Below are 24,965 nucleotides of genomic sequence, written 5' to 3'. Positions count from 1 at the left end.
CTTCAGAATGGACTGGTTGGATCTCCTTGCAGTCCAAGGGACTCTCAAGAGTCTTCTCCAACACCACAGTTCAAAAGCATCAATTCTTCGGTGCTCAGCCCTCTTCACAGTCCAACTCTCACATCCATACATGACCACAGGACAAACCATAGCCTTGACTAGATGGACCTTTGTTGGCAAAGTAATGTCTCTGCTTTTGAATATGCTATCTAGGTTGGTCATAACTTTCCTTCCAAGGAATAAGCGTCTTTTAATTTCATGGCTGCAGTCACCACCTGCAGTGATTTTGGAGCCCCAAAAAATTAAGTCTGACACTGTTTCTGCTGTTTCCCCATCTATTTCCCATGAAGTGATGGGACCCGATGCCATGATCTTCATTTTCTGAATGTTGAGCTTTAAGCCAACTTTTTCACTCCCCACTTTCACTTTCATCAAGAGGCTTTTTAGTTCCTCTTCACTTTCTGCCATAAGGGTGGTGTTATCTGCATATCTGAGGTTATTGATTACTCAGTCATAAAAATGAGTGAAATTGGATCCTTTGTGGAGACGTGGCTGGACCTAGAGATTGTCATACAGAGTGAAGTAAGTCAGAAAAACAAATATTGTATATTAATGCACTGGGCTTCCCAGGTGGCACTAGAGGTAAAGAACCCACTTTCCAATTGATCCCTGCATCGGGAAGATCCATATGTATGGAATCTAGAAAAATGGTACTGCTGCTGCTAAGTCGCTTCAGTTGTGTCCGACTCTGTGCGACCCCATAGACGGCAGCCCACCAGGCTTCCCCATCCCTGGGATTCTCCAGGCAAGAACGCTGGAGTGGGTTGCCATTTCCTTCTCCAATGCATGAAAGTGAAAGTGAAGTCGCTCAGTCGTGTCCGACTCTAGCGACCCCATGGACTGCAGCCCACCAGGCTCCTCCGTCCGTGGGATCCTCCAGGCAAAAGTACTGGAGTGGGGTACTAATGAACCTATTTGCAGGACGGGAATAGAGACACAGAGGTTGAGAAGAAACATGTGGGCATGAGAGGGTGGGGAAGAAGACAGTGGGACAAATTGAGAAAGTAGCGCATATATGTATGTGTGTGTGTGTGTGTGTGTGTGTGTGTGTGTGTATACACCCACACTATAGATACACACTAGGGAACTCCACTCAGGGCTCTGCAGTGACCCAAATGGGAAGGAAAGCCAAAGAGTGGATATATGTATATGTAGGGCTGATTCACTTTCCTATGCAGCAGAAACTAACACAACATTTTAAAGCAACTATACTCTAATAAAAATTAATTTTTTCAAAGTTTAGATGAGAAAGGTACTGAAAAAAAAAATCTCAAGAAAATTTACACAACTTTCAAGTGAGGTCACTTAACATCTGGTCTTTCAAAGAGCAAGGATTCGTTCTCCAGCCTTACTATGATATCCCGGCCCACGCCCAGGAAAATTTCTGCATCTGTGAAAATTTCTGTGAGAAATTACCATGAGAAAGATGGTAATGTTTCCCTGAACAGGTTCAGAAATTTAAAGTAATAAAAGGCCTCCTATGGTTTTCTGAAGATCTTCCTTCAACAGACCGAACTTTCTGGTAGTAGGACGCCACAGTGTGCGAGTAGGAGGTGCTTGCATGCACCTTGGGATTGCCAGCGCCAACCCTTGGGCCACATTCCCGCCTCAGTTCTCTGAAGTAAGAACCAGGGTACAGACCTACCGGATTCTGAGAACCTTAATGAAATAACGCAATTAAAGTACCCAGTGCAGAAGCTACACTTAACAAGTTTGTGGGGCGGAGGGGGCGGGTGGAATTAATGGCATTTAAAGGTAAAATGCAGACCTAATTCGCAGAACTTTGTTCTCAAAGCATCTCCAAGTCACCCCGTCAATTGAGAAAACTGAGGCCACAATCGGACACATTTTCTTCCAGAAGGGCTCAGCAACGAAAGGGTCAATGGGGAGAGAATGAAAGATGACTGCCTGGGCAAGAACCTGGGAGAGGCGAGACCCGGGGCAGCTGCGTAGGGCTCCTGTCTTTCCGCACTCCTCTCTGTCTTTCCGCAAAAAGAGGAGCGCTCAACACAATCACCGCGGTCAAAGCAGTCCAAGATGCAGAACTTTTCCAGGACGCGGGCCCGCAACACTGAAGGAGAGAGTTATTTGTTTCAGATCTCTCTCTGTGACCTAATGAGGAAGCGGGAGGGCAAACAGCCGGTCTGAGACCAGAAGCTAAGTAGGGTGGCGATTTTCGATTTTCCAAGCGCATGGAAGGGAAGGATTTCTAAGATACTTCCTTAAAGGCGTTTACTTAAACTACTTAAGGGAGATTTTATTATTCCTCGCATTAACGAGGTAGCTCCTGCAACTTGAGCAGTAAGCCCCGGCCGCCTCCCACAGCAGACCTCCGGAAGATTATAGGCCCCGCCCACTAGCGTGTGTGGTGCGCATGTGCTCAGTTTTAACACTAAAGTGTCTCCGCCTTCCCTTTCTCTCCGTGGCAGCGATGGCCGAGTGGTTAAGGCGTTGGACTTGAAATCCAATGGGGTCTCCCCGCGCAGGTTCGAACCCTGCTCGCTGCGGAAGCGGTTGGCTTCACTCTTTTTTTCACCGATTTCTAATAAATACCCTCAATTGATAATCCGCATTCTTCAGCTGAATTTCCGGTATCTGCCGGCTAAATGGTCTGACTACAGAGAAATTAAACGTGTCAAAGAAAAGCCAGCAAGTGTCAGTGCTGTGAACATGCCGCTGTTCACACTAATGGAAATAGTCTTTCTTTATCCTAAACAGCAAGCTAATCTTTCAGAATCTTGTTCCTCGTTCGCAGAATAAAGATAAAATGAAGATAAATATTGGTGAGAATTTTCAGGCTATCATAGCCTGAACAAGCTATCATCTCATTAAAACTGATGGCAAACCTAATACGATATTACAGACATGGGAAGACTTTTCCAATATATTTCCAAATGCATAAAGTTGGACAGGTGGAAAGACAATATATACGATTATCACATTTTTTGTTAAACAATTCATTTATATAATCATTTATATGGAAAGAATGGCAGAAAAAAAGAATGAATGGGGGCTGGAAAGAAAGAACCAAAATGTTAGCAGTAATTATCTCAGGATGGTGGAATTTGGGGGGGGGGTTAATTTTAATTTTCCTAACAGATAGGTTTTTTTGTTTAACTTATTTTTCTAAAATGTGTGTGTTTATCCAGTATTTTTTTTTTTTTTAATAATAAAAAGACCAACTCTAGTGGCTTAAACACATAAGTGGTTTGTCTCAAGAAATCTGGGAACAGTTAACTCTCCAATGGAACAATGAAACAGTGCTCTTTGCAGCTTTCTTTTCTGCCATTTTTATTTTATTTTTTGTCCACATGGCACATGTGGGATCTTAGCTCTCCAACCAGGGGAACCATGCCCCCTGCCTTGGAAGGACCAGTCTTAACTAGTGGACTGCCAGGGAAGTCCCTCTGCTCTGCCATTCTTAACACACAGGCCACATTCCAAGCATGTTGTCTCATTGTCCTAAGATGACTGCCAGACCTCCAGACCTCACATCTGTATTCAGCAAAGAGGCAAAAACCCTGTTTATATCTCATTCCCTTGAACTGTGTAACATGACCACCACTCAGTTCAGTTCAGTTCAGTCGCTCAGTCCTGTCCAACTCCCACCAGCTACAAGGAATTCTAATGAAATAAGTGTTTTAAGCTGAGTGTATTGCTACCAAATTCAAAATTAGAATTTCACTGATAAGGAAGAAAAATGGATGGATATGGAGTGGACAATCAACTGTGTCTGCCACACACTTCTAACAGGAAAGTCAAAATTTCTAGGCATAAGACCTTCAAAATAAGTCCCCTATCTGCCTCCCCAGCCTTCCCGTCCTTCTCTTCCATCTCCTTTTAAGTTATTAGAAAGCTTCCCAGCCCTGATTGATGGCTCTTGTCTTTGAACTTTTTCACTTGTTCACACACAATTGCCTTCCTAGTTAGTGGACTTGCTCTCTTTTTTAATCTAGATGGAAGACTACAATTTATCCTCACTCCCCCCTCCCTCTATCACAGAAGCTGAAACAGCCACATATTTGCTTCCAAGTACCTCTTGCAGGTAGGGAGGCAGCATGTGACCTAGGCCCAACCAATCAGATGTGCTCACTGCCCCCAACTTTCAATCAGAACTATTAATGCACGTGTACACCTGTGGCAGATTCATGTTGATGTATGGCAAAAGCAATACAATATTGTAAAGTAATTAGCCTCCAATTAAAATAAATAAATTTATATTTTTTAAAAAAGAACTATTAATGCAAAGAAGCAGGGAGGGTAAGGATCCACCCTGTTGGTAAGCAGAGGCCATAGTGGCAGCTGCAGAGATTGCTAAGGGTAGCAGCACCAAGGTTATAAATGAAGTTTACAGTCAGTCCTTCAACAGCAGCAACAGTAGTGTTGTCATTCCACAGTGATCTTGGACTTTGCCTAGCCTAACTTACTCCTGTCCCATTTTCCAAAAGTGGCTTTGCAGCCCTCCTGGCGATTCTATGAACTATTTGATTTCCTTCCAGTAAGTATTCTGCTTAAATCAGGCCCAGTCAACTTCTCTTCTTCCAAACACCAGATATAGCTTCCCTCTTCACCTCACCATTACCTGCTGGGAAAACTCATGTTCTTTCTTCAAGTGTCACCTTATGGGTAAAGCATTCCTGCAATTTCCAGGTTTGACCCCAGAGGCCCCATTTTTATTCTTGCTACTTATTATAGCAAATCTCACATTGAACTATTTCTGCCCGTTTGCCTCTCTTCCCACTAAACAGTAAATTTCCTGCGAATGTAAAAAGGGATCATGTCTCATCTTTGAGACTAGCACAGAAAAGGTACTCTATAAATCTTTAATAAAGGAATGAATAAATATATGCATCAACACACAAGTCCACAGTCCACCCCTGGAATACCCTGGAAAAAATGGCAAGGGGGAAGCAAACTTGTTATCTTCCTTTTGAAGACCACTTACCTTTGCCTCAGGCTTCCCAGGTGGTACAGTGGTAAAGAATCCGCCTCCCATTGCAGGTTCCTGAGTTGGGAAGATCCCCTGGAGGAGGGCATGGCAACCCACTCCAGTATTCTTGCCTGGAAAATCCTATGGACAGAGGAGCCTGGTGTGCTACAGTGCATAGGGTCACAAAGAGTCACACACAACTGAAGCGACTTACACACGCAACCTCTGTCTTAGCATGAACGTGAGTTAATTTAATATATAATATCCTCCTCCCTTCCTTACCTTTCCATTTCCTTCCCTTTCCTTATTTTTTCCTTGCCATCTTTTTATTTTTCTTCTGTTCCCCTGTCTTGTAGCCCTGAAAGAACCAACTGAACCAGGAGGCAAGTGCATACAGACCTCCATCTCTCTGGGCAACCTCCATGCCCATCTCCCTACGAGTGGTTCACTTTCACCCTGGCCTCCATGTAACCTGAATGTCATCTCTCTGTGGGGAGCAAAGGAAAATCCACAGAAGATTTTAGAGGAGATGTGGAAGTGGTTCTGTAGCACACTCCTCGGAGGACACAACCTCAACTTCTTCTCCTTCCACCTTTCTCTTCATCCCAGTCCCCCAGCACCTCACTCTCCCATGCATCCCGGAAGCCTACAAGTTCCAACCCAACTTCATACGGTGAATGACCTTGAGGATTTTCCCTCAAGATCCCAGCTCTTTCACTCTTTCATAATACAGAGTAATTAAGTCTCATCCCTGTGCATTGGCATCAGTGTGCCCAACAATCAAAGAGCCCCTCTTAGAAGGCAGAGGAAGTTATAAATATGATTCCAAAGTCTCCTTACCCTACCTCAGATATTTCTCTATCCACTTCTATTAATACAAAATAAATCCTTTAAAAAATGAATAAATAAATCCTTCAACTTCCCAGAGTTCAAAAAGTTTTTCAATGTAGATAAACTGAAGAGAATTTTTTGTAAATTGTAATCAGTTGATCTGTAAGGAAATACTGAACTCTTAACCATCCTCGCCTTCCAAATCCAGGTCCTTCTCCATCTGTACTTCCAGTTTGCAGCATCTCGACCCTCTGAGCAGGACATACCCACTTGGAATTATCCTGATACTTCCTATTCCCCACCTCATCTATCCACCCCAAGTGCCCACTGAGGTTATCCCTAAATATGCTCAGAATCCACTTGGTTCCAAATCTACCACCATCACCCAATCTAAATCAACATCACCTCTCAGGCTGATTACTTCTCAGCCTCCTGTCTCCCCCATCTACTCTTCCTCCCCTTTAATCTACTGTCCATAAAATAAAATTCAAAAATTTCACATACTGGGAATTACCTGATGGTTATGAGTCTGCTTTCACTGCTCTGGGCCCAGGTTCAATCCCTGGTGGGGGAACTAAGACCCAGCAAGCCACATGGCACAGCCAAAAAAAAAATTTAATGCACATTTGGTCTAATAACTCTCCTCTGAAAACCTTTCTTGAGATTCCCAAGTGCTCTTACAATAAAGACTAAACTCCCTACAATGACCCCTTAGTTCCCCATGATCCTGCCAGCATACCAACTGGGCTTCTCCCACTCATTCTCTGGCAAGATATACTGTCCTTTCCTTTAGTTTCTTGAAGAGATTACACTCTTTCCCACCTTAGGAATTTTATGTATGCTCCAATGTAACCCTCCCCATCAAATTAGGTTGCCTTCTTATGTGATTTCATACCATTTTATTCTTTTTCTTCACAACATTTACTGTACTATGTGATACATTAGTATGAATATTTGCTTAATTTCTCCCTGCATGTGAACATATAGTGTGGGATATATATGTGTGTTTAACCACTGAAACTCCTTAGCTGGTCCTTGTGAAAGTGAAAGTGAAGTTGCTCTGTCGTGTCTGACTCTTTGCGACCCCGTGGACTGTAGCCCACCAAGTTCCTCTGTCCATGGGATTCTCCAGGCAAGAATACTGGAGTGGGTTGCCATTTCCTTCTCCATATCTGGTCCTTAGTGGGCCCTCAATAAATAATTTTTCTGAATGAGTTTTGTGGTTGAGAAGATTAGCAAGCACAAGGTCTCAAATGGGACTTCTCTGGTGGCCCAGTGGTTGGGAATCCACCTTGCCATATGGGAGACAAGGGTTTGATCCTGGGCAAGGAACTAAGTTCCCACATGCCTCAAAGCAACTAAGTCCACAGCAGAAGGATCCTGCATGAGGCAACAGAGATCCCCCTATGCTACAACTAAGAACTGATGCAACCAAATAAAAATTTTTTTAAAGATCTCAGAATACCTGAAACAGTGGGAGATAGAGTCTCTAATGAGGGTGGGTATACTCTGCTTTCCTTCAACTTTCAGGGATGAATCAAAACTGTACCTGAGGGATTTCCCTGGTGGCTCAGTGGTAAAGAATCTGCCTGCCAATGCACAGGACACAGCTTTGATCCCTAGTTCAGAAAGATCCCACATGCCGCGGAGCAACTAAACCCATGTGCCACAACTACTGAGCCTGTGCTCTAGGGCCCAGGAGCCACAGCTACTGAAGCCCTCAAGCTCTAGAGCTTCTGCTCTTCTATAAGAGAAGCCCCTCCAATGAGAAGCCCGCACACCACACTGAAGACCCAGCGCAGCCAAAAATAAATATAAATAAATACAAACTTTTTAAAAAATTATGCCTGAATAGATTTGTGTCCTAACTGCATAGATCAGCAGGAATGTTGCAGCTGAACCACCTGATGCATTGTAGCACTCTTTAGTATGATTTATGAAGCTGTTATTTTGTTTTAACACATCATGTTTATTGTAAAGGAGTTTCATCCCCAGTGGTTTCATTAATGGAAACCTACACTGGGGTGTGTAGTGTGGCTGGGGAAAAGCGATTCAGAGATAGGGATGGCCTAGAACATGTGTAAAACTTATATTCCAAGTTCCTTCTGGCCCTGACAAACCCCCCATGCCCACCTCTGAAGGCATCACTCCCCAATGTGCCCACATCCTCAAGAACATCTGGTCTTATGCCTTTTCTAAATGCAAGAGCAGAAACAACTAACAATGATGCCTAAGTCATAGTCTCTGCAGGAGCTAGAGAGACAGAACCTCTGACATTGGAATTTTTAGACAGAAAAATTTGATTTGTTCTATCTGAAGCAATGATGGAGAAAGAGTTTTCAGCTCTTGTTTTAATCACTAGCTACCCTCCCAACATACATGAAGTTAATCAGACAAGCTCACTCAGGCTGGTAGACTGGATGCCACAGGAAACTGGTTATTTCTTTTTCCTTCCCATTTCCCCTCACTTCTACTCATCAGTTCTAGGCCTGGGGGACACTCATGGGTTGGATTCCAAGGCCTAAAGAGTGGATGGGAGGGACTTAGGTTTACCTTAGCTTAGTCCTAGACCTGGGGACACTCTTTCATGGGTTGGATTCCAAGGCCTAAAGAGTGGATGGGAGGGACTTAGGTTTACCTTAGCCGCTTTGTCTGGTACTGCGCTGCCAGGGGAGGCATGAGTGAACAAGGCCAGGCATCCATTGGTATCTCTAGGCCGATCAGAAGACACCAGGGACAGAGAACATGGTCCATGGGCTTCATGCTTTTGATGCTCTTTGATGCTTGAGGTCAGGGATGGAAAAGAGTCAGGAATTGCTCTGCTCCTCACTGAGGTGCTGAGGCAGGGCACAGTCCTGGCCTGGTCAGCTCATCAATACCAGGTCCCACTCCAGAGATCTCAGAACCCTTTGTTCTTTCGTATCACATTATTTCCCAAACACTTCGGGGGGATATGTTTCCCTCCCAAACATAGTCATTTGAGACAAATTCAAAGTATTTTTCTAGAAAGGCAATTTTTTACATATTTCACCTGACACCATATTTCATTCTAAGAGATAAGTATATACAGTGTCCATATAAAAGGTATTTATCTTCCAGATGTTAAGACACATGCATAATTGGAGAAAGACTGTTAATGTTCTGACATCATATATATTGGGACGCTGGAGCACAGAAATGCCATAGTTCCTTTTGGTACACATTTGTAGTACAGAGATCAGCAAAGTTTTACTGTAAAAGATGAGCTAGTAGATATTTTCAGCTTTACAGGTCATGCGGTTTCTGTTGCAACTACTCAGCTCTGTCTTTGTAACACGAAAGAAGACATAAACAAATGAGTTCCAACAAAACTTTATTTACACAAGCAGGCAGCAGTGAGAGGGTAACAGGTAGCAAGGCCAGAGGTCCCCAAGCAGCAAGAAGAAATAAACTGCAAGTGGCAGATATTTTCCCTTCCCTACACAAAATTAAAGAGTGCCCAACTCTTTGGGACCCCATGGACTGTAGCCCACCAGGCTCCTCTGTCCATGGGACTTTCCAGGCAAGGATACTGGAGTGGTTTGTCATTTCCTTCTCCAGGGGATCTTCCCAACCCAGGGATCAAACCTGGGTCTCCTGAACTGCAGGTAGATTCTTTACCAACTGAGCTACCAGGGAAGCCCTAATGGCTTTCTAACAGACATAAAACACCTTGCTAAAAACTAGCAAGGGGGCACTCTTTCTGTCCCCTTCTGATGCCTATGTCAGAAGCTTTCCCTATCTCTATTATACTTCAATAAAACTTTGCTACACAAAAAGTTCCAAGTAGTCAAGCCTCATCTCTGACCCCGGATCGAAATCCTCTCCCCTGGAGGACACCAATCCCGGCGTAACACACGGCTTGCAGCAGCAACCTTTCATCAGGCTGGATTGGCCCACAGGCTGGAGTTCACAATCCCTGCTCTAGAGGACTCTCCCCAGTATAATATAAAAAAAAAGTCTTTCCAAGTTATAATTGTTAAAATACAATTAATTGGGACATTGTTAAGAGGCTGTTAACATTTCACTTATGGTTTCACACTTATATTAATACATACATATGAAATCTTACAATTTCCATCAATATAAACATATCTGGCTCAGTAGTAAAGAATCCACCTGCCAATGCAGGATTCCCAGTTTCGATCCCTGGGTTCAGAAGATCTCCTGGAGAAGGAAATGGCAACCCACTCCAGTATTCTTGCCTGGGAAATCCCATGGACAGAGGAACTTGGCAGGCTATAGTCCATGGGGTCGCAAGAGTCAGACATGACTTAGCAACTAAACAACAGCAAGAAAAGACATCAGTAATACATACATGAGACAAAATTTGGAGTAAATGTTTTCTAAGATCATTCCATCTCAATACATCAATGTGAATACATCTCAATACATCTGGTGTTCTTTCCTGTATATCATGCTTGTCAGCTCCACTCAGCAGGAGACTGATGGGGTGCAGACCGTGGAAATACCTGCTTATTTTCTTCTCTTTCTGTATTTTGCCATGTAGGCCTCTGCTCTGAAATAAGAAGGTATTGGGTCTGCTGCTGTAAACAAAGCCATTCAGCCTTTGAGCTTCTTAAGGTGAGGTTTGAATTCATGTTTGCAAGTTTATTTGCAAAGTGCCCTGAACAAGCAGGAAGAAGAGGGACTTTGAAGTCAGAGCAACCAGGCTTCAAATCCAGGCTTCTTTCCTTTCTTGCTGTGTAACTTTGGGCTCCTTACTTAACCTTTCTCAGCCTTAGTTTCCTTATCTACTAAGAGGCAATAATTATTATTTCTACACTGTGGCATGATCAGAGCCATTTTCTGAACTAGAACCATAGGCCTGGCACTGTGATAAGTGCTTTACATACATTGTTTCATTTAACTCTGGGAAACAGGTCACAGCTAGTTTACCAGTGAGGAACTGAGGGTGGGATCACATGCTGTTATGTCCTTCCCCTTTTCCCAGAGCTGGTCCCTCATAACAGTGTCTAGGAGGAGCCACTGGATAGGAATAAAAGAGGTCTTTCGATTTATGTTGCTGGGGTGAAATTTTCTTTGTTCTGTTGTCTCTCTCAGCTGGATAAATTAGGGAACAAGTTCCCAGGGAGTTGATAGGTAAAGCTGCCCAGGCTCTGGTGAGGATGTATTGAGACTGGGTGAGGCCTTCTCTAACAGGCTAGCAGCTCCTTTGAGATTCTCTTATGTGGGCTTTTTCCCTGATGCCATTAACAGTTCATTATTGGTTTCAAAAATATAACTTCCCAGCCTGCGTTACTTTCCTCCTTCCAACTCCAGTCCACTCCTATTGTTTGTTTTTTTTTTTAATTTATTTGACCGCAGTGGGTCTTAGTTGCAGCACGCAAACTCTTAGCTGCAGCATGTGAGATCTAGTTCCCTGACTGGGGTTGAACCCAGGCCTCCTGCATTGGGAATGCAGAGTCTTAGCCACGGCACCACCAGAGAAGTCCCTGCCCCAACTTTTTAAATGTATGTATCAACTGCATGATATGTGTCTTGACCCCTGGATGTGAGATGACCTATCTCTGGGAAGGAAAAATCTGATTTGGAGGACCCTCTTTCCTGCATCCTCTGGACTTGGTAAGCCTCTCTGGCCACCATCATTGCCTCTTCTTAGACAATGATCTGAACCACCAATCTCCCCAGTGGATCCCCTTGGCGGGCAGAATAAAGGCAAACTCCCTAGCTTAGGAGTCCTAGCAAAGGCCCCTCAAAATTTGGCCCTGACATCTTTATGACCTTCTTTCAAAGTACTCTCCAACATGATGCTGGAAGAGTTCATCTGACTTAACAACATCTCCCACAGAACAGACTTAGCAATTTCTCACACACTGGCACTCTTGACTCTCCTTAATGGCTGATTTGAAATATACACACCCAGCAACATGCACATACACATACATACACACACACTACCCCATACACACAGATTTGAGGATATACACAGAAGTAAGTTTTTAAAATGTCATGTAAGCAAAATTCAATTCATGTTCTTCCTTATCTGTCCCATGTTCAAGAAATACTCCAGAAAAGCCAACAAGAATATCAGGTATTATATATCAGGGACAGCCAAGAATGGAAACACCAGGAATCCTTTTATATAGCAAGACAAAGTGAAGATTTTTTGTACTTAAATTATGTTGACTTGCTTATCAAATAGGCAATATATTCTTATAGATCAAAATCATAGTGGTTCCCAACCTTCCCTGGCATCCTGCCACCAACATCGCCTTCCTGGACCACCAGTTATCAGTTTCTCATTTTTTCTTTCAGCACCTCCTTTATGCACACACAAGAATACACATATTTTTAAAATAATGTTAGCATCCTATACAAATTGTTCTGAACCTTCTTTTGCTATTGAAAAGAACATTGTGAACATCTTTCTATATAAAGAGCTTTCTCATTAAAAATGGCCTCTGCTAACTCAAATACCATCTGCAGGTAGAGCTTGAATCAATGCCTCAGAATGAACGGACCCAAATTTATTTAACCAAATCGTTGTTGACGATCAGTCAAGTTCTCCAATCTTTTGATTTTACAAAAAAAAAAAAGTGCTTAAAAGAAAATCTTGTGTGTGTGTATACATATATATATGACATTTTCTAAAGCAAGAAGCTTAATCTCTGTTACCCATTTTCATGTACAATTGGGAGAAAGGGGTCAGCCCTTTGAGCACCTAACAAGAATTCGCTACAAGAAATCAAACGGTTCTAAAAGCATAGTCAAACCTCAATAAAGCTGAAAAATAAATAAAATTACAAGGTATAGTCTACACAAATAACCTAGAAAGAAAAGGGAAGCCTCTACTCTGGTAATCTATTTTATTTCCAGGGGAAAGGGAGGATCAGAAGTAAAAGTACTCATTTACCTTTTGACATGTCAAGTGAGTTAATTTCCATTTCCCTTCTCTTCCTCCTGTTTCCCCTCCCTGCTGCTTAGCTCCACATTCTACCCAGTAGCTACTGGGCTTCCTGGAATTTTTATTAACAATTGAAGATGCTCCAGGAATCATTTGTGTGACCTCAGCCAATGGCCTCTGGGTATAGTGTTCACTGCCTCTGGCTCATAAAAAAGACAGCAAAGGCTGATATTACAAATAATGCAGGTCTGAAACTTTCCCTGAAGAATGACAATGATTATTTGTAAGGCAAGGGAGTGATGGGAGGTCCACAAGACCCACTCTCAGTTCCTGCTTCTATTTTCAGGGGTGAGATGTATGACTTGATGAATTTTTTCAGTACCTATATTAATATCATGCCACAGTCCCGACTCCTTTGCAAGACTGACTTGAGGGTGCATCCATTGCAGAAACAAATTTATTTCTTAAATGCAGGCAAAGAGGCACAGAGACACTCTTATCTATTGCTTTTCCTGTTCCTATTTCTGCCATGAAAATTAGCTAATATATAGGTCAAATCTACTTGTAACAATTTGATTTTACCTTACATTCATCCAGGCTTGAAAAATGACCAGAGCTCAGGCAGATTGATGCTTCCTGGCCACTCGTTTCTAACCTGTATTAACATACCAGCACCACCAGCACTAACTTTGAGTAAATTATTCTTTGTTTTTATCCCCAACACTTTTTAAACTTCATTAAAATAGAAACCCCTAAACATTTTTCTTGATTGTCTCTGTGAAACACCCAGACTGCTGACAACTAGGCTGTATCTTCATATTTTCAATTTTTTAATTTTTTGGCCACACCACACATCACGTGGGATCCTAGTTCCCCAACCAGGGAGCCAACCTGTGGCCCCTTCTTTGGAAGCACGAGTCTTAATCACTGGACCATCAGGGAAGTCCCCATATTTCAATATCTTAGCTGCTCTTTTTTATTATCTATTACAACAGCATTCCCACTGAGGGGAATGTTGGGCTATTGAGGGAATAAGAGAGATTTTCATTGGTCAAAAACCAAAATTCAATTGAGTAAACGTGAAGATCTTATTGGCTTTCTTCAATAATTCTTGAATCACGCAGCAACCCAATCAGTAAATAGAGAAGCTCTGAGGCAGAATGAGGGTGGGGCAAGAAGGTATTAGCAAAAGAAAGAATTCTTTTAGGCCAGGCTGATGTCTTTGTGTGAAAGGGAATAGTAGGGGTCTTTGTCACACAGGATTCCTCAATAGGGCTGATGAGGAAATTTCAGATTGACTGTTTAAACTGTCACTTTTCTAGTAGGTGTTGAAACTGCAACTAAATCTTGCTATGTGGGGGACAAATGACTTCATCTGGGGCCTCTTTTTTTAAACACATTTTTTTAAGGTAATAGTCCCTTATTAAAAATATGTATTTGTTTATTTATTTGGTTTCACAAGGTTTTATTTGCAGCACATGGGCTCTTCAATCTTTGCAGCATGCAGGATCTTTAGTTGAGACACATGGAATCTAGTTCCCTGAGGAGGGATTGAACCTGGACCCCTAGCACTGGGGGCAGAGTCTTAGCCACTGGGCCACCAGGGAAGTCCCTTGACACATCTTTCTGCTTAAGCCCACCACACAGCTATCTCATTTCCAATTATAACTCTTCTGCAATGTCACAAGTTCTGGTGGGCATTATATTTGAAAAAAAAATAAAAGTATCAAAATGTTTATATCTGTTCTAAAAAGTAGGTTTTATTATTCAGGTATGGTAAGGACAACAGAGATTATCATTGAAAAGATAATTTCTTATTCACAATATTGACTGAAAAAAAATGAACAGGGTGAGAATTGTGAGCTAAGTTTTTACTGGGGGCAATAGCCCAGGAGAGAGTTCTCAGGAACTGCTGCAAAGTGGTTGGGGGAAGGTCAGTACTCTATCTGACTTTAGTGAAGGGAGATAAGTACAGACAAACACACATATAAACAGAAGGTTGCTGTTAGTCATGAGGAGGGGATGTCTCTGTTAAATATGTCTCTTTCTAAATATGAGAAGATTCAAAAAATTGGACTCATAAAATCTCCTGAAAATATTTAACTATCCAAAACCTGTTCTGCCATTTTATCCCAGAGCACAGAGTGCCTCATTCCTGATCTCCACCCTGAACTTCTTTCAGGTCAGGGACCGAAGTAGCCCAACCTAATCCTTACAGCGGCAGATGTTGTTGTTGTTGTTAAGTCATTAAGTCGTGTCCAACTCTTTGTGACCCCATGGACGGTAGCCCACCATGCTCCTCTGTCCATGGAATTCTCGAGGCAAGAATACTGGAGCGGGTTGCCATTTCCTCCACCAGGGGATTTTCCCGACCCAGGGATCAAACCCACGTGTCCTGCATTTTATACATTGGCAGGCAGCTTCTTTACCACTGAGCTACCAGGGAAGCCTGCAGAGGCAGATGGCAAGTGACAATTTTTAGTTGGCAACAGTTACCAAAGGGAGGGGTCACGCCAAGCCATGGGTCTGTCCAGAAGTAGAGGAAGCAAGGGGGAAAGGTGGGCGAGAGGCTCTATTTTGGTTTCTGTGAGGAGCTGGGAAGACAGGGCAAATAGGTTTAGGATTGGCTAGTTTGAATGATTTCAGCAGGCTGTTGGGTACTTAAGGTTTATTCCTAGTTGTCTGGTATCTGGCCCTGGAGTGATCAAGATAGAGTAATAGTGGCCCACAGTTGGTGGAGGTACACTCAGGATTGGTTCACTTGCATATAAAAGGTATGCTTGCAGCTGAGATGTTCAATGTCTCCAGGAACTCGTTGCCCTGGGAGGGACAGTCTCTCCAGGGTTAGTAAGGCCCCAGATGTCAAAGCACCAAAAATATAGAAAATGAAAGGGCATGATTAATAGAGTAGCAGTAAGAAACTGAAAGCATACTCAACTTAGGGCAATTCTATATGGGCTTAGTAAGAAAAGGCTATTTTTGAAGGTTATGGAGAGGGTACAGAAAACTCACAAGGGACAGGAAGTGGTGAAACAAGGAATGTCCCTTGCCATCTAGTTCTGCAAGGATTACTGTCACTGATCAACAGTACACCCTAAAAGGAATTCAGGACTAAGAACAAGATGAGGCATTCTATGCTTCAGGGAAACAGGCCCTGAGATAGTAATATGAACCCGGATTCATGCATCTTCCCACACTTAGAAAAGCTTAAAAATAATTAGCTGAGATACCTGCTCCCTGTGACCAGCAGCAAATGTCTACTGAGATGTGTGCTGGGCCACACCTACTCCTTAGTTAAAATCACATATATACTCACCTCTCCCCTTACATCCTCAGAGCAGTTCCTAAGAGCTCTCTGAAAGGCTGTCTCCCGGGTTGTAGTTATTACTGAGTCCCCAGATAAAACTGAAACTTACAGTTTTCTCATTGCGCCTTTTATGAGGAGAGGGAGTGGCCACCAAAACTCAGACAGGAGTTCTGAGGAAAGGACTGTCCTTGAGGAGTCCACAGCAATCCTGAAGGCAGAGAGCTGAACCTCCTCACTCTTCTCCCCTCCTCCACACCCTGAGTGGGCCTCCCCATGGTCCAAACACCTCCAGTCAGTCTCTGTAGCTAGAAACGGGGCAGAGAGTGGGTCCAAAGGGGCAAAAGGAGATAGCAAGACTCTGCTTTACATAAAACTTGGAAAACAGAGAAAATAAAAATAATTATTCCTCACCAAGCACCTAACACACCAACTTTATCACAATAGTCTATTTCCTTCCTGTTCTATTTGTATATAGTTTAATACAGAACTGTATTTAAAATTAAATCATTGGACTTCCCTAGACTTCCCTGGTGGCTCAGATGGTAAAGTGTCTGTCTACAATGCAGGAGACCCAGGTTCGATCCCTGGGTTGGGAAGATCCCCTGGAGAAGGAAATGGCAATCCACTCCAGGACTATTGCCTGGAAAATCCCATGGACAGAGAAGCCTGGTAGGCTACAGTCCATGGGGTCGCAAAGAGTCAGACACGACTGAGCGACTTCACTAAGACTAAGACTAAGAATGGTCCAGTGGCAAGAATCTACTTGCTAGTGGAGGACACAGGTTCAATGTGCCACAACTACTAAAGCCTGAACGCCCTGTTCTCCACAACATGAGGAGCCACCGCAGTGAGAAGTCCGCACACTGCAGCTAGAGGGTAGCCTCTACTCTAGGCAACTAGAGAAAGCTCGTGTGCAGCAACAAAGACCCAGTGCAGTCAAAAATAATAACTAAATTAAAATAAATTTTTAAATTAAATCATGGACTATTTCAAACATATAGAGATACACAGGAAATAATACAGTATTCAGTTAAGTTCAGTCGCTCAGTCGTGTCTGACTCTTTGAGACCCCATGGACTGCAACATGCCAGGCTTCCCTGTCTACCACAACTCCAGGAGCTTGCTCAAACTCATGTCCATTGAGTTGGTGATGCCATCCAAACATCTCATCCTCTGTCATCCCCTTCTCCTCCTGCCTTCAATCTTTCCCAGCATCAGGGTCTTTTCCAATGAGCCAGTTCTTTGCATCAGGTGGCCAAAATATTGAGCTTCAGCTTCAGCTTCAGCATCAGTCCTTCCAGTGAATATTCAGGACTGATTTCCTTTAGGATTGACTAGTTGAACTTCTTGCCATCCAAGGGACTCTCAAGAGTCTTCTCCAACACCACAGTTCAAAAGCAACAATTCTTCAGCAATCCATCTTCTTTATAACCCAACTCTCACATCCATACATGATTACTGGAAAAAAACATAGCTTTGACTAGACAGATCTTTGTTGGCAATGTAATATCTCTGCTTTTTAATATGCTGTCTAGGTTGATCATAGCTTTTCTTCTAAGGAGCAAGTGTCTTTTAATTTCATGGCTGCAGTCACCATCTTTAGTGATTTTGGAGCCCAAGAAAATAAAGTCTCTCACTGTTGCCATTGTTTCCCCATCTATTTACCATGAAGTGATGGGATCAGATGCCATGATCTTTGTTTTATTGAATGTTGAATTTTAAGCCAGCTTTTTTCACTCTCCTCTTTCACCTTCATCAAGATGCTCTTTAGTTCTTCTCCATTTTCTGCCATAAGGGTGGTGTCATCTGCGTATCTGAGGTTATTGATATTTCTCCTGGAAATCTTGATTTCATCTTGTGCTTCATTCAGCCCAGCATTTCACGTGATGTACTCTGCATATAACTTAAATAAGCAGGGTGACAATATACAGCCTTGAGGTATTCCTCTCCCAATTTGGAATAAATCCATTGTTCCATGTCAGGTTCTAACTGTTGCTTCCTGACCTGCATACAGATTTCTCAGAAGTCAGGTCAGGTGGTCTCTTTTAAGAATTCTCCACAGCTCGTTGTGATCTACACAGTCAAAGGCTTTGGCGTAGTCAGTAAAGTAGAAGTAGATGTTTTTCTGAAACTCTTGCTTTTTTGATGATCCAATGGATGCTGGCAATTTGATCTCTGGTTCCTCTGCCTTTTCTAAATCCAGCTTGAACATCTGGAAGTTCTTGGTTCACATACTATTGAAGCCTGGCTTGAAGAATTTTGAACATTACTTTGCTAGCATGTGAGATGAGTACAATTGTGCAGTAATTTAAACATTCTGTGGTATTGCCTTTCTTTGGGATTGGAATGAAAACTGACCTTTTCCAGTCCTGTGGCCACCGCTGAGTTCCCAAATTTGCTGACACTTGAGTGCAACACTTTCACAGTATCATCTTTTAGGATTTGAAATAGTTCAACTGGGATTCCATCACCTCCACTAGCTTTGTTCATAGAGATGCTTCCTAAGGCCCACTTGACTTTGCATTCTAGGATGTCTGGCTCTAGGTAAGTGATCATACCATCATGGTTATCTGGGTCATGAAAATCATTTTTGTATAGTTCGTCTGTGTATATTTGCCACCTCTTCTTAATATCTTCTGTTAGGTCTATACCGTTTCTGTCCTTTATTGTGCCCGTCTTTTCATGAAGTGTTCCCTTGGTATCTCTAATTTTCTTGAAGAGATCTCTAGTCTTTCCCATTCCATTGCTTTCCTCTATTTATTTAAATTGATCGCTTAGGAAGGCTTTCTTATCTCTCCTTGCTATTCTTTGGAACTCTGCATTTGGATAAGTATATCTTTCCTTTGCTCCTTTGGCTTTAGCTCCTCTTCTTTTCTCCGCTATTTGTAAGATCTCCTCAGACAACCATTTTGCCTTTTTGCATTTCTTTTCTTGGGGATGGTCTTGATCACTGCCTCCTGTACATTGTCACAAACCTCCCTCCATAGTTCTTCAGGCACTCTATCAGATCTAATCCTTTGAATCTATTTGTCACTTCCACTGTATAATCGTAAGGGATTTGATTTAGGTCATACCTAAATGGTCTAGTGGTTTTCCCTACTTCCTTCAATTTAAGTCTGAATTTGGCAAAAAGGAGTTTATGATTTGAGCCACAGTCAGCTCCTAGTCTTGTTTCTGCTGACCATATGGTCAGCATCTCCATCTTTGACAGCAAAGAATATACTCAATCTGATTTCAGTACTGACCATATCGTGATGTCCACATATAGAGTTGTCTTTTGTGTTGTTGGAAGATGGTATTTGCTATGACCAGTGCGTTCTTTTGACAAAACTGTTAGCCTTTGCCCTCCTTCATTTTGTACTCCAAGGTCAAACTTGCCTGTTCCTCCAGGTATCTCTTGACTTCCTACTTTTGCATTCCAGTCCCCTATGATTAAAAGGACATCTTTCTTGGTTGTTAGTTCTAGAAGGTCTTATAGGTCTTCATAGAACCATTCAACTTCAGCTTCTTCAGCATTACAGTTGGGGCATAGACTTGGATGACTGTGATACTGAATGGTTTGCCTTGGAAACGAACAGAGATCATTCTGTTGTTTTTGAGATTGCATCCAAGTACTGCAATTCAGACTCTTTTGTTGACTATGAGGGCTACTCCATTTCTTCTAAGGGATTCTTGCCTACAGTAGTAGATATAAAGGTCATCTGAATTAAATTCGCCCATTCCAGTCCATTTTAGTTCACTGATTCCTAAAATGTCGATGTTCACTCTTGCCGTCTCCTGTTTGACCACTCTTAATTTACCTTGATTCATGGATCTAACATTCCAAGTTCCTATGCAATATTGCTCTCTACAGCATCGGACTTTACTTCCATCACCAGTCACATCCACAACTGAGTGTTGTTTTTACTTTGGCTCCATCTCTTCATTCTTTCTGGAGTTATTTCTCCACTCTTCTCTAGTAAGATATTGGGCACCTGCCAACCTGGGGAGTTCATCTTTCAGTGTAATACCTTTTTGCCTTTTTATAGTGTTTACAGGATTCTCAAGGCAAGAATATTGAAGTGGTTTGCCACTCCCTTCTCCAGTGGACCATATTTTGTCAGAACTCTCCACCATGACCCAGCCGTCATGGGTGGCCCGACACAGATGGCTCATAGTTAGACAAGGCTGTGGTCCATGTGATCGGTTTGATTAGTTTTCTGGGATTGCGGTTTTCATTGTGTCTGCCCTCTGATGGATAAGGATAAAAGGCTTATGGAAGCTTCCTAATGGGAGAGACTACAGCAATTTAATATAGTATTAAGAAACAAAATTCGACCAAGTAAATTTTAAAGACCTAATTGACTTTATTGAACAATTCATGAATTGGGCAGCAATCCATCTAGCAAAGAGAAAGGAGCTCTGAGAAGCTATGTAAGATGGAAAGTTTTTATAGGCAAAAGGGGGAAGAGATAAGGAAAGACTGGGTTACGTCATCTTCCTTTGGAGGATGGAAAAGCCTCCTGTGGCAGATAGCCTCACGGTGCTGACCAGAAAATTCCAAACTGAGCAGTTAAAACTACATTCCTGGAAGAGACTGAAACTGCAACTAGACTAGGTTCTAAGTTTCAGTTTGGTGATGTGGGCTTAGCACTCATGACTTCATTAGAGGCCTGTTGCTTCTTTTGTAACAATAGTATATTTTATATTTTTCATTACAATTATTTCATAAGGTTTTTGCTCTCCTTTGTCTTCATAATCATGATTTTTAATGCCTCTGTAATAAACTAAACAGTGAAAAGTGAAAGTGAAGTCACTCAGTCGTGTCTGACTCTTTGCGACCCCATGGACTGTAGCCTACCAGGCTCCTCTGTCCATGGGATTTTCCAGGCAATAGTACTGGAGTGGATTGCCATTTCCTTCTCCAGGGGATTTTCCCAACCCAGGGATTGAACCCGGGTCTCCCTCATTGTAGACAGATGCTTTACCATCTGAGCCACCAGGGAAGTCCTAAACAGTACTAAACAGTACTAAAGTAACAGGAAGTACTAAACAGTAGCTGCATCAAATTTAATGAAGCAATGATACACTATGGCTGCTTCCTTTTTTAATTTTTGCTAAACAGCAATGTTAAATAATGTAATGTACATCCCTGAGATAGAAGTTTTTTCCATATTTTATTTCTTTAGGATCTACAGCTCCAGGAATGAGAATATTGAAGCTAAGGATATGAACATTTTTGTGGCTCCAAATACATATTCCTAAATTACATTGCTAAAGAGTTGTGCCAATGCCTAGTGCTACCAGTAATGCATAAGAAAGCTGTGATCATAAAATACTTATCTACATTAAATGTTATCACTTGCAACTTTTTTTTTTGCTAATTTAACAGGTGGCATGCTCCTCATTTTTATTAATTTGCTTTTTTTTAATTACTATTACTGTTTCTATATTTTACTGTATCTTTGTTTACTAGTTGTACTTGCTGCTCAGTTTCTGACTTTATACTGAATCAGTGGCCAGTCCCTAAAACTGCTGCTGAAATTGACTCTTGGAGGAATCTCACCGAAAACAATTGAGCATCATGGTGATAAGACAGTAATTTCAAAGGAAAGAGGCTAATGAATTTCAAGTCAAGGGTTTATGGTCTTAACATCTACTTTTCTGGGAAGTTTATTATTTAACTCTATTGGATTACAAGATATATCCACCTCTCCCCTAGTACCCTTCTTGCCCCTTGTTTCACCACTTAAACGAATTTTTGCAAAACTAAATTCAGTCTGAATGACTGCAGTAGCCAATCATGTTACTTTCTGTTCTTTATTGGCAATATGATAATCCAGCATCCATCCCAGGAGATACTGGCCTTGACAGACTGATTCTGAGATATATATGGGTCTATTATGGCATAGACCATATTATTATCATCATCATCAATCATCTTCTTCTCTCTTTCCTTATTTCACAGGTTATTTGAAGAAGAATCTTCATTGACCCACCAGAATCCAGGGCAGTGAAGGGGTTCTTATTATATCAGAGATTCTCAAAAATTAGAAGAATCACCTATGACAGATTACTAAAATCACGACCCTTGCACTTCATTGTTGGAAATTCAGATTCAATAGATTTGAGGTGACCCCAGGAATCTACACTTTTTTTAATGATTGAGAAGGAGAGGAGTCTAATGACCAAAAAACACTGGCATAAATCCTTGAGATAGGAAGTAAATTTATATTGAAAATATTCAATATAGATGCAGAAAAGAGGCTAGCAGTGGGGAGATTGGGGAGCATAGTCCATTAAGAGCTCCCTCTGGGCCCGTTCTCCAAAAGTGTCAATGTGGAGGAAACTGCAAATAAGGCCAGAATTGGGTGGAGAAGGTTGTCAAAGTACACCCAGAGCAACTTTCAAAATTGCAGGATTGTTTAAGATTTCTTCTAGGTTATATTCATGAAATGTCAGTGGTGGACAAAGATACCAGCTAACCACACTGTAGAGGTGCAGAAGCAAAGAAACAGCCAAATCTGGTGTCTTTTCCAACAGCACAGCAACTAGCAAATACATTTGGGGCGGGGCGGGGGGCGCGGGGACCTGTCTCCTGCTCCTGGCCCAAGGCTGCCATCTTGTGGCCATCTAAGGAATGGCGATGCAAGCTCATAGATTTTAAGAAGTTTTGTTTTAGGGGAGGATGTGAATACATTGGTCCCCTGGAAGAAGCCTTTACATTTTCTTCTCACGTCTTCTGTAAAATTTTAGCTTGGATAAAATCTACTTTGAATAATTCTGAAAGTAGAAAAAAACCTACTCAGATAAGCAGAGAAATTTAGAATAGAAAAGATTTTAGAAATCACCTTATGAAGAAATAGCCTTGCTTTTTGTAAAACTAGTTCACCAAAATGCCAACACCTTGATGTGTCTATCACTCTGCAAAAATTGCTGAAGACCACATTATACATTTTTCACACAGTAACTGTGCATCGTGAAATTCCTCTTTATCCTGAAATGAAATCACTTCTAAGGAAAGATTTCATTTGATACTCATTGCAGAAACCAACCTCCTGTGTTTGAAGTGCTCTCCCTGGCTCGTTTTTCTTTAGGGCTTCAACTATACATGCATATCTACAGTTCTGATGTCTTCCCTTGAGCAAAGGAAAAATCCTTGTTTCCAAACCCTTGTTAAACACCTCCAGTACTGTGTCACTTTCTTGTTTCCTCTCTGAAACTACTTGTAAGGCTTTACTCTCATCATTGAAAAGCACAAAACATCAAGCACACATATATACAAAAATCTACCCTGAGCAAGCACTTCACTTGTCCTCAGCACAGCTTTGGGCACTGTACCAAACGCACAAATAGTGTCAGAGCTCAGTGAGGAAGCCACCGCGGGGAGGGGGACTCTCAGAGACCGACTGCCAAATAGAAAATGGAAGAGCAGTCCCTGGCAGCTCTCACAGTAAAGAGTTAAACAGTTACATGCACACAGGTTTCTTTTCTTCTAGCTCTCTGAAAGAAAATTTTTACCATAGATTTGTACAGGATTATCATAAATACAGTGTTATTGTAACAGACTACTTTTTGTTGATCCGCTGTGTGTGACGTCAGGGGCTCAACAAGATCTGGTGGTGAACAAGACAGTCCCTGCTTCAAGGAGCTCCCAGTCTTATGGCAGCCATACGCAATAACCAAGAACAAGCAAGTGACTGATACGCGCTACAGCAGGTGCAGATTGGTTCAGATGCTGTTCAGTGCAGGGCAAGCAAGGGAAGCTTCCTGGTATAACCCAACTCCCTCACTTTACTGAGGAGAAAAATATTCAGTTGACCAAAAAGTTCATTCATATTTTTCCATCACATTTTATGAAAACCCAAACAAATTCTTTGGCCAACTCACTAAATCATCTGTATATAATGGTTTGCCCAATGTTTCTGAGTTAGTAAATGGCAGCTCCAAGACCAAAAGCCACGTCCGTGATTCCCAAGAAGGAACTAACAATGGCCCAGAAGCTTGGCTTGTTCAGGAAATTCAATGATGTCTCATAAGGCTGTGTTGATTGGTAAGGCAGCGTATGCATTTGTCTAGATTTCTAATCCCACCTTCCTTCCCTCCACCTCAACCTCTCCCTCTTGTTTAGAATGACAGTTCTCTGTCATTCTCCTTATTCAGAAGATCGTTCCCAAGATGAACATATACTGAAGATGTTTAGATTATGTTGTGGTAGAAAAAAGAAGCAAAGACAAAAAAGAAGAGTTTAAGTTAAAGATTTACTCTTTTGACTTTTTAGTATGGAATGCATTCGCTTCCTAGAGATGCCAAAACAAAGAACCAGAGAGTAGATAACTTGAGCCAACAAAAACATTTATTGTCCCGTGGTCCTGGAGGCCAGAAATCAAGGTGTTATTAGGATCATGCTCCCTCTGATGAGTCATCAGATGAGAATCCTTCCTTGCCTCTGTCTAGTCTGGGGATAGCCGTCAATCCTTGGTGTTTCTTGGTTTGCAGTTGTACCACTCTGGTCTCTGCCTCTGCCAGTCACATGGCATTTCCCCTAAGTGTCTCCATCCAAATTCCCCTTTTCCTTTTTTTTCCAAGCTTTACTGAATATAACTGAGGTATAACACTGTGAAAGTTTAAAGTGTACAAAGAGTTGACTGGATACATTTATACACTGCAAAATGATTACCATCATTTTGCATTAGCTTATGGCAGAAAGTAAAGAGGAACTCAAAAGCCTCTTGATGAAAGTGAAAGTGGGGAGGAGTGAAAAAGTTGGCTTTAAAGCTCAACATTCAGAAAACGAAGATCATGGCATCCGGTCCCATCACTTCATGGGAAATAGATGGGGAAACAGTGGAAACAGTGTCAGACTTTATTTTGGGGGGCTCCAAAATCACTGCAGATGGTGACTGCAGCCATGAAATTAAAAAACGCTTACTGCTTGGAAGGAAAGTTATGACCAACCTAGATAGCATATT

General features: G+C 42.0%; 2 non-coding genes across 2 annotated transcripts; both read left to right on the top strand.

Moving 5' to 3' along the window:
- Positions 1-2,485: 2,485 nt before the first annotated feature.
- On the top strand, positions 2,486-2,567 carry TRNAS-UGA (transfer RNA serine (anticodon UGA)). The gene has a single exon. It is a non-coding gene; the product is annotated as a tRNA-Ser (tRNA).
- Positions 2,568-16,538: 13,971 nt separating this feature from the next.
- On the top strand, positions 16,539-16,610 carry TRNAC-ACA (transfer RNA cysteine (anticodon ACA)). The gene has a single exon. It is a non-coding gene; the product is annotated as a tRNA-Cys (tRNA).
- The last annotated feature ends 8,355 nt before the right edge of the window (positions 16,611-24,965 follow it).

Source organism: Bos mutus, chromosome 28, assembly GCF_027580195.1.
Source record: "Bos mutus isolate GX-2022 chromosome 28, NWIPB_WYAK_1.1, whole genome shotgun sequence".
In the NCBI taxonomy this organism is placed as follows: Eukaryota; Metazoa; Chordata; class Mammalia; order Artiodactyla; family Bovidae; genus Bos; species Bos mutus.
This window is presented reverse-complemented; position numbering and strand designations above follow the sequence as displayed.